Raw genomic sequence first — 10,959 nt, 5'->3', positions numbered from 1 at the left:
TCCGTTCGGAATGCTTCATCGCAATCTCGGGCCATAGTTCGAAAGAACGATTATGATACCCCGAGAAGCACTTTAAGAAGTTCCTAGTACTTTTGCAATATGCCAGGGTCATATTGTTAAAGAATCGAAGAAGGTTAGCTAGCAGGATACTCGGGAGAACTTTTGGAATTTACGAGGGCAACGCAGCCGAGCGCTCCTCCATATGTGCGACGAGCAACCAAAATCAAAGTAGGTCGTTTACATGGATGGCGCAGAGCGCGCAGGCAGACAAAACTTTTATTTGCGTATAAAAAGAGACGCTGCTGCTGCGGCTCCCTTTTTCAGAATCACCCTTTCGGCTCGATTCCGTTCAAAATAGGAGTTTCAAACTCAATTATTCATAACGTCGCGAAAAATTCGCATGAATTCCTGTGCTTTCGGTTCCCTACATTAATACGTGTCTGTGAATTGATGGTACAAACTTTGTGTCGGTAAAGTTCTGTCTAAAGTAAGCAGGAAAGTATTTTGGTAAACAACTGAGTGGTAAGAGACACTTGAGGCCCTATCTCGTCAGAGACAGTATTCATAAACATCAACTCGAAGTTAATACCATAACAGATATACAAAAATTAATCTCATCTTGAACGTAGGAATGCTTGTGGTAATTACAAAAAGACTAAAATTTTAAGAATAAGAGTAGAATAAATTAGGAAGAACAACTTCATCTACCCAACGTTTGCTATATCTACCCCGTATTTCCTCCTTTTTTTGTCTGCAGAGTAAAACAAGAGTATCAGAATGTGTCTTCAATTTTCCACTCGGATAAAATCAAACGCGCGAAAGTTACTGGAATTCTCTGTCGTGCGAAACGCAAGGCGTAGTAAGGGCGCCTTTCAGCCATTGTCGTCGCGCTATAAAAGCCGTGGAGCAAGCGCTTCCCACAACAAATCGTCTCTTATCGGTATTCCTCATCTGTTGGACATGGCGGCATCATGACGCCATGAGTTGTTGAGTTTGTTGCCGCTTTTGTCGAGCGGCTTCATTGTTTCTCCCGCAACAAGGGAGCATCTGTTCCATAGGTAACCACCCCTTCATCGTTTCCCCGTCCTTTGCTTCCGTCGTCGGCATTTGAATAGCATTGTATCACCAAGGTGAATTCGCATTAAAGACCCGACCGAGCAAAGTTCGGAAGCTGCGCGTTTAGGATTGAAATATGTATATATACAATTTACAGCGGACGTTGGTTGAATGTCAATTAGGGGTAGTTAACTCAGCGTGTACCCGAAAGGGTATACACGTGTCCCACCGGTTGGAGATTATTCAAATTTGATAATTAGATGGACGAGAATTACAGAAACCGTGGAAGTGTCATATTTTAAGATCCTCTCGAATACAGTATTATTATAAATTCATCTAGCTAATTCATTCAAACGATCTCTGCGTAAGGTCAAACATTTTGTACCCATTAAACTTGAATCATCTCATTAGTCTCCGTCAGAAAATCGAATTCTGGATAATTGAAGGAGCAATGACATCCATTGGGAAGAAAATATGTACAATTTCTGGCGAAACTAGTGCCAAAATTGTTAACGAATACTCGACACGTAATCCCCATTTCGCCGTGGTATGAAAGGAAGTAGAGAGAAACCGGGAAGCCGTTTTACGTGGACCGTCTTTTTTTCCACGGCGCACCCTTTTATCCGGCATCCAGCATGTACCCATGGTCCACCTACTTGCTCGACCCAGTTATGAAATAGTTTTCCCGGCGGCGGGGCGAGCGGCGACTCGGCGGTATCACGCTTTAAAGCTGAAAGCATGTTCGTGTCGCGCAGGCACGTCGCTTGTCGTATTGTTTCGAGTTTATTATCTGCCTTTGAGAGGCGACTTCCCTCGCGTGGTTACGGACGGGAGACGAATAAAAACCCGTAGGAAGAGACGGGGAGCCGTGGGAACCGTGAGAAAGTTCCGTGATTTAGGATATTTACACCATCCCCCGAAAAACGACTTGTTCACCCCCTAGCTTGTGGATAGACGCCGAGAAAAAGACGACAGCATCGTTAATTGCGAACTCGGCTGGAACAACCTCGATCGGAAAATTGCAGGCTGACCGTGTTATTGATCGTGTGACGGAGTATAACGAGTTTCCACTATTGCGTGCTTTATCAACGAATTCCAGTCATGCGGGGAGGAAAATCAAAATACTAAGGTTGATTTGCAAAGATTTAGTCTCGAAATTATAGAAATATGGAATAGTTATTTTTTTTGTACTCTTTGAATGGGATCCTGTTTTCTTTCTAACCGATATAAAAATTAATTAACGTGCCGGTGCATGAATTTATCAAAATAAGGAACCACGGATGCTCCTGAATAAAAATATAAGTTTAAGGAAATGCCTCGCAACGTGATTGATAATTCTGCGTATTATTTTAATTCAAGAGAACGGTGCTGCGATACGTATATTTATTTCAGGTGTGCGTCCAATCGAATCAACCTTGCCGAAATAAGGTATTTATGTTCTCGCTGCAGAGCATCGCGCTCACGTTCTATTATGTAGAAATATAAATTAAATTTCGTTGATTAATACGTCGAAGTTTGTTAGTTATTCGCATAAATCTGAATATTCGAGTATCAATTATCGACGTGGTGAAATATTCGAAATAATTGTTGCGTAAATCAATCCGCGCCGCCCCCCATATTTTGGCGAGGCTATCGTATTCGACGAAGATAATGAATGCCCGAGCCCGATAGTGTCTGTTTTTAATTATTTATTATCTTGTATCATTCGGTAACGAGCTTGCGGGGAGTACTTAGCGAATGAAAACGGGGCTCGCAGGTGGAAACCTCGTTATCCTGATTCGCCGCACGGTAGGAAAAAGAAAATGAAGAGCGGCGAACGTCAAAAGCTGGCCCGATGTTAATTTACATCCGGATACGAAAGAAAACCACTTCGTCCGCTAAAAAACTTTCCATACGCGCATTAACGCGAGTATCTCTCATCGCGTAAGATACACAGCGTACATATAAATACGTGCGCCTACACGTACACGAAGACGGTGTGTGTACTCGAGTATATATTTACAATTTGAACCAGGCCCTCGTAAAACGCGTCTCTTTTTAATCATCGTTTTTTATATCAGCGCTGGAGAGTTGTTTTTTAGAGCTGGGGTAAAGCACTGCATTCGCCACTGTGCTGATTCAGATATACCGCGCAAAAAGCAGTTTCTTTCGAACGAAGGCACTGCAGAGAAGCGATGGTCTTGAAACTATTACAGTCTCATCTCGTGAAGTGTGCGAAAAAATTACGTTCGCACGCCTTTTAAATACCGGTCAATTCGTTTTCCACTGTTGACAGTTTAATCCTTTCCATAAATGTTTGCGACGAATTCGAAATTCTTTTCAAAACTGGCGCACACATATCATGAGATACTCCTGCCTCTTGACGCATAACAATCGACAATCATTCATCATTCTGTTTACGTTACCGTACAGTGAAGTCGGAACTTTGGAAAAACATTTCGTATGCGGAAAACCTGACATATACGTTCAACTTACGGATTGTTGGCGCAATTTGTTGCGCATTGTTTGCTGACAGAGCGCGCATCGGACTTTCGATTGACCGTTTTATCCGCGCGAAACGGCACGCGATAAAGCACAACAGATTTCGTCGAGTCATGATGATGGAATGCAGGAAGCTCTCTTCCGGATATACCGAATTGCTTCAGCTTACAGTGATAAATGCCCACACGTGTTACTCGGTTGCTGTTGCATGTATTTTAATTTATCTTTGGACGAAGAAATTATTCCTTGATTATTCTATACGATCCACTGATGATGCAATAGAGGTTTAAATCAGGCTTAATTTTAATGATACTTTCAACTTATCAAATTTGACGTAGGCTCTCTTTTGGGAATTACAAAACAAGTATACAAATAGAAAAATAAATATATTAAGTGGGAGCGAGATGTAGAGGAAAACCATAACAAAAGTTTCGCCATGTAAAAGTATATCCTAAAAGGATGCCCATCTATAAAGAAACATCCTGTATACAAGTTGTATTTGTAATCCCTCCAGCATGAAATGAATTTTTTTTATTATCCAAAACAAGATATCCTCATTAATACCAACCAAATGACCCACGTAGGTATTCGGTGCACGATGAAACAAACAAGGAGGAGAAACGAGCGTTCGTGATCCATTGCTTGGACTTAATTTGCGAACAACAGCCGGTGTGCAGGATAATGTTATCCCGTATCTCATTAAAGTCTGAAGGGGAAACCGGCACACGCAACTAGAAATTTTAATCCGAAACAGCAACGTGCGCGGCGACTCGTAAAGTCGCTTTATTACAAAATTTTCCACCGTTCGCGTGAGCTTCTTTGCGTTTATTTCTCTCGAATCTGTTCGCCGAGGTTTTCGTCGGTTTCTTTTTTTTTCGGCTCGTTCTGCTTTATTGCCGCGCGTATTCAACGCGCATTTTTCTCGGCGACTGGGTGGTTAGGGAACGATATAAATTAAGCTGGAAACGGTGGAAAATTTAGAGGTTGAAGAGTCTAGCCGGAGTGGGAAGGAACAAAACGCGGTGCAAACTTCCACACCAAAGCCACGCTAATTACCTCTACTTACGCCGTTGTGCTGGCATATCAGATTAATCATAATCCACGCGCCCGCGTATCTACCCTTTTTCCAAATGGTATAGCGCGCGACGTAACTTCCGCTGCGGTGACGTCAATGAGATCGCTGTCGAGATGTGAAAATGAAAAATTAGTGACAACTATGACTCGAATTATAGCAATCACTAGCTACGAATCAATGGACATTAAATTTTTTTTGTTCATTAAACATTTGTGCACGAGAAAAGGATTTATTTATTTTAGCGATCGATGGGTGCTCCAAACTTTTCTATGGCAGTTCAAACTTTGAAACTGCCATATCCAATAGTTCGCTCAAAAAAGAATCTCGAATATCGTCCAATTATCCAGCTCCAAACTAGGCAGTCCTCTCAAGGAAAAAGAACGTCCAAGGGATACTGTGCCCCCACGTTCGCGTTATTTTTGTCTCTTACTGTTTGAAAGTGCTCGACTTTTTCACGAAGTTTGAATGAGTTCGAGTGTACGCTTGGTTCCACTGAAGTTTAAATATTCGGTTATATCGCTTTTTCAAGAATATTCTAGAAGTATACTTTTCTTGATAATTGCAACCATAATTTCCAATTTCAATCACGCAAATCAACATGTCTCCTTATTACTTTAAAGTAATAAAACTGACTATTCTGCTTTATAAGAATAGAAAAATAACTAGTACAATTAAGAGCATATAATTCCAGGTCTCCGAGGCAATCTTTCTTCGGATCCCTTTGCCAGTTTCTATGCAGCACAGAACCTTACATAATCGACCATGTGTATTTTCTGTGTTCGCCGCCGAAGGAAACTAAAAGAAACAACGTCTTGAAGGGATTACGGTTTCGTGCCGTAACGTAGAAACAACGAGCAGTTTATTTCTACCGGTTTGTCATCCGTTCGAGAAAACCGAGAAATTTCTTCCTTAAACCTCTTTCCACGATTCTTATTTATTTTCCCGTGAATACGCCCCCGATACCATAAAGGGAAACAAACAGATGCCGCGGCGTGGTTGAAGCATCAATTAAATTCAATACAGATTCTCGAAAAGCTTTCTCGATCGGTTTATTGCGCGCGATTTAATTAATCGATTAAACGGTACGCCAAGGAACGAAACGAAGCAGACACTCGCGACGAGATGAAAGTAAAGGGGAAAGAAAATGAAATCGCGTGAATGGTAAAAGTTCCCTTTGTCCCTTTCGAAACTTGCCGATTTTAAACTTGGAGCGAGTCGAATATCGATGAACGTCGCGGATCGTTTGTAATGGTCGGTGCGAGTTTCGGAAGAAAAATTCTCTCGGGAATTCGCGATGAATTAAAACGATTCCAGGGATCCCTTGAATTCAGCATGAACGCTAAGAAATTAAAGTTCGTCGTTGCCACCGACTCTTGACTACGTACGGGGGTGAGCCACATAATATTCCACAAGCTCTGTTCCAGGGGACTATTAGGGATAGTAGCAGAAATTTGTTCTTATATCTGAAGACTCCCCGAAACTTTTTAAATTACACAAATTGCTAGACCAGTCTTCGGGGAGAAAAGGTGTGGCTCCAAATTCTTTAAATAGAACACCCTGAACATTTTTGCGTTTAGCGTTGTTTTGCTGGAATAAGTAAATGGGAAAAATATCTTTCAGAGGAAGAAACTCACGAAAAATTATCATAGTTGGTAGTTCCTGTCTTCGATGCAATTAATAGAATGTCTACAATGGTTGGATAGGAAACATTGCATTATTACTTTCATTCTGTCAATTGTTTCAAATAGAAAACTAATCACGTAAATAATACGTGACTGATGAAGTTAATCAATTTGTGCAGTGAACGGCTTAAATAGCCAATGAATTATTTCTCCAATTTCGTTTGGTAATTCTCTCGATTGTAGCAACTCTAATATGTAATTATCCATTCCTACAGAAACCTTCCCACGCCTAATAATTTCCGGATGAAACAACCAATAGCATTCCATTAACCACCCCCTGTGCATTAGTGATCGACAGCACCGGAGCAATCAGTATCTCGCGATGTGCGTTAAAAACTCGCGAACGATTAAACGTATCGCGACGGTGCAATTTACGGCGCCGAAACGATTTCCATCGGGCGCATTCGTAATCATAATGATCAGCCGTGGTATATCCAAGGGTATAGAAATCCGAGACGAGACACAGAATCGTTAATTCACGTCTATTTCGACAGGCTGCATTCCCTTTCTTTGTTCGACAATGGGGGGCATTATGAGGGATGCAAGGATCCGAGCACATCGGCACGGTCAGGAAATGCATTATTGCGTTTAAGAGAATGCCAGAAACGCATCTGGGTCGTGGCCAGCCGTAGATGCGATCCTAACAGGAACATTAGTGGGATTACTCGACTTCGTTTCTTCCCCCATTCTACGGGGGCCAAAACGCGCATGCATTCGTATCTCTCTCGCTGCTGATTGCGATTTGCAATGCAACGCGCGCCGCCGTCCTCTTCTCATTTCGGTGCATCGCTTCCCGATCGATCACCTTCACCGTTCTGGGTCTAATGCGGCTCGTTAGTGTCGCATAGAAACTGCAATTCCGAGCCTCTACGTCCGTTTACCGTAGCCATCCTGCGATATGCGAATTCGATTTTGACTCTGACTGTAGGTATTAATAGTTTGGCGCCTCCATGCACGCCAAACCTGTGGATGAACGTACGCTCTATTCTTCCTTACTAATTACTATGTTAAATTTCAGAAATGGTTAGAAGAACGTTTGAGTTGTGAATGGAAAATATGGCACATTGGTAAAATTATGAATGAAGACAGTTTCTGCTCTTGAGTCCATTGGAAACTTGTTTCAATTTAAAGTAATTTTTATATAAAATTTGTATCCTTTAAAAGAAAGCCGTTTCACCCCACAACGGTCAATGTCATTTCCGAACAAAGTTTACATTTTTTTGTATGGTAATTTCACAGGCCCGGTTTTGATTTCACTAGAAGTAGCAACTGTCAAGGATTGAAGCGACGCAAAGTGTAGACGTTTTCGGTCGCGAATTAATTAAAATGCTTCGGTCCTGTCAAAGTTTGGCTTACGCTGCCAACAGAATTAATACCAGCCATGAAAATGCCCGTGGAGTTTGTCGGGAATTAACTTTCCCTGCGGCGCAAGAGAATAAATGCATTCGCGGGTCGAGTTTTATGAAATGTAATTTTTGCACGTGTAACTATAGGGGTGACATGTTTTGCAACGAGTTCTGACGTTGAGAAAGTTACGTTTCTGTTAGAAATTCTCGTAAACAAGTGCAAATGTGTATCGCGAATTTTCCTTCTGATTTTGTGAATTAATATTTCTGTAATTTGATATATACTAATTTAATTAATGATATAAAATTAATATAAAATAACGTTATGACCAGCAGTTGTTTTCAAACTTTTCGTTGCATATTAGGTAGTAAAGCCTGTCCAATAATCAACGTTTTCAGCTTCTTTGTAATCTGTTTTACTCTCCACCTGTTAGAGGTAGTTAGCCTGTGAGCCGTGATAAACAACGAAGCTTAAAGTTTAAAGTTTCTTCGGTTCGGAGTGGCTTGAGATGGATTAACCGACGAAGTCTCTCCAAAGTTGCGCGAAGAAATGGATTGGAACGTAATGGTTACGTAATGTTATTAAAAAATAATTAAATCTCACCCATTCCTGAGAAGTATATTAATAAAAATGAAATTGTTCAATACCATTTGAATACTTGTTCTTTTATCAACGCAATATTAAGTATATTCTTAATCATTTTTAATAAGTTCCGCAATCATCCTCGTCAAGAAAACAATATATACAGTATTCTTTAGTCTTCAACGGTTAGATCAAGAATTTCTAGCGTCTAGTACGTACATTGCTGTCGAAGATAGATGTCGCAGTGACAGCCAGCGAGTAATTATACGAAAGATAATTTCGAGCAGATAAGGCTCGCCTGTAAATCGGGCCATTGTGGAATAGGAAGCGTTGAAAAGACAGCGAAGGCGACGGTGGATATTCAGTCACAGCGAGACGTTGTCCCGAGGAATGGAGACTCGCTTAGAATGCAAGAAACTGGGAAGGGTATATAGTCGTCTCGTTGAAACGACCGAGGGAAGCAAAAGAGGGGTGTGGGGTCTTTGTTTCCTGGCACTAGTGCCGCGCGGAGTAAACGGTCAAAGCAATCAAGGATTAAAAATGAATTAGTAACGTGTTATCGCTCTTCGTGCAGCCGTGGCGAGGGAGAGAGGGATAGGGAATTGTATGCACCGTCCTCTCGAGAAAAATGTCAACGAAGTCTTCCTTCAGAAGTAGCGACGAGAGACAAACGTTAACGTCGACCGGAGGGAGCGAAATTATTTCCGCGTGCGGGCTTCAAGAAAATTTCTTGTTATCTCGCCAGCCGGAATTGTAGAGACATTGATTTAGGAGCAACTGGATTAATGAAACTGGCAAGGAACAGCTTAAGGCCGGAAGGCTTTCGCACAGCATAGCTTTTGTAGCTTTTGATGAACGAGTGATTTCGTTTGTCGGAGGACAAACGTTGGAGAATTGAGGAGAATAGAATTGCGGCGAGAAGAAATGACTTCTCGATCGGTCATTGAATCGTTAGTAAAAAGAGCGGAATATTTAAATCAATAACTCAAAAATTGGGTACGTCTATAAGTAAATTTAACGTCTTTTAATGGAATAAAATTGGGATCAACACAGGATACGATAACGCTGAGGTATCACGAAAGCACTCTCGAGATTAATCCGACGCGCCAGAAGAGAAAGGGAATGTCAACGGAATAGCATTATCAACGTGGACATGGAATCGGCTGTTATTATATTCGCTAGGTTGCGAGATGGTTTTCGCGTGCGGTTAATTGAATAGCAATAAACGAGACCGCCATTGTTGCAGATTTTTGCGCGTCGAGAGTCCACGTGAGCTAACGAAGCGTTCGTGTCCCGGTAATTAAATAACCAGAGTTGTAAAACGTGTTCACAGAATCGACGGAGTGAATGCCAGGCACAATGTGTCCTTGCTTTTTCATCCAGCTGGCCATTCAAACCGCACAATCTGATAAACGTGAGTGGAATCGATCGCTACCTCGAAACGTTGCTCGACAAACGCGCGTTTCCTCCTCGAGCTCCTTCCAATTTTCCTAAGCGATTTCAGAATCCTCGTTTTCGCATCGAGGGAGCGTGAAATGCCGAATTGAATGGGAATGTACGATGGCTTATCCAAAAATAAGTGGAATATAACACGATATAACATTGGAGAGCCACACTTTTGCGCTTTTATACTTCATAGACTTGTGTTGCGTCCTAGTTGAGAAAATGTTGAATGAATCGCTAAGGAAGTCTTCACTGTGGGTCGAAAGCTTAGAAATGAATAAATATGTGTAGGTTCTGAATAAGATATTTGAGGCTTTTTGTGGGATACATCGACGTTAGTATTTCAGCTAGCTTCTTCAGAGGTCGAATAACGCACAGATATTGACATGCGTCGTTTAGTGGGGATCCTTTCAAGCTGCCATTACTCGTGTCACGGTTCGATGACAGCTAATGGCACGGTTCACAGGTTCCCAATAGGACTTGTTCTGATCACTCAGCTGAACGATCAAAAACCATTCTGAATTGGCTTCCATAACATTGGAGTGTTTTTATTTATATTTTTTTCTATATTGTAACCACTCGTTCCAGGATACTCGTTCCAGGATACTCGTTCCAGGATACTGTATACCATACTTAATGCTCTATACACTCGTTTTGATAAAACTAACAAAAGCACATGCCAGGAAAATGGCCTGCAATAAAAATTAATGAAGAGGGGACCATCGTTTCAGCTTCATGTTTCTGAAGAAATCGTGGTCTACTAGAGAATACAATTATTCGAAGTTAACGAATAGATGAAAAAGCAGAGTTTAAAATGTGATCAAGAGTACGAAAATATTCTTGCTGCATTATGAATATCGGCTTGCTGCGAATATAAATTTCTTTGAGCAGCGGAATTCTCTTTTACATCACGAGACCATTACTCGCTCGACGAACGACAACCGAACAAAGAATCAAGCCGAGTACAAGAGTTGCACGCGACTTTCTTGGCCACGGTTGCGTGCGGTAAAACGTTGAACCCGAACAGTGAGGAATCGCTTTCCAATTCCGCATCCTTTCTTTCCCGTCGAAAGAGGAACAAATTCGATCGCCGGTCCAATTCCGTTATTTACTCGCTCCCCGATCGATCAGTTTCGATCAGTTTCACCCCGCTTTCCAGGAAATTAGCCGCGTTTCCCTTTGCCACTCCGGCTCCGAAGGGATTCCCATTGTCGAGGCTTTTCAGCTCTACGAAGTCGAAGCTTGCTCGAAACACCGAGTTTAATGCAGCAATTCGCCTTCACTCGGAAAACT

The 10,959-nt window shown here is 41.7% G+C and overlaps 1 protein-coding gene across 15 annotated transcripts in view; it reads left to right on the top strand.

Moving 5' to 3' along the window:
• Positions 1-10,959, top strand: part of LOC128872909 (disks large homolog 4) — a 393,187-nt gene that overhangs the window by 108,216 nt on the left and 274,012 nt on the right. The window lies entirely within an intron of this gene.

The sequence above is a fragment of the Hylaeus volcanicus genome, chromosome 2 (genome assembly GCF_026283585.1).
Source record: "Hylaeus volcanicus isolate JK05 chromosome 2, UHH_iyHylVolc1.0_haploid, whole genome shotgun sequence".
In the NCBI taxonomy this organism is placed as follows: domain Eukaryota; kingdom Metazoa; phylum Arthropoda; class Insecta; order Hymenoptera; family Colletidae; genus Hylaeus; species Hylaeus volcanicus.
Note: the sequence above shows the minus strand (reverse complement) of the source record. Positions and strands in the feature narration are given on the sequence as shown.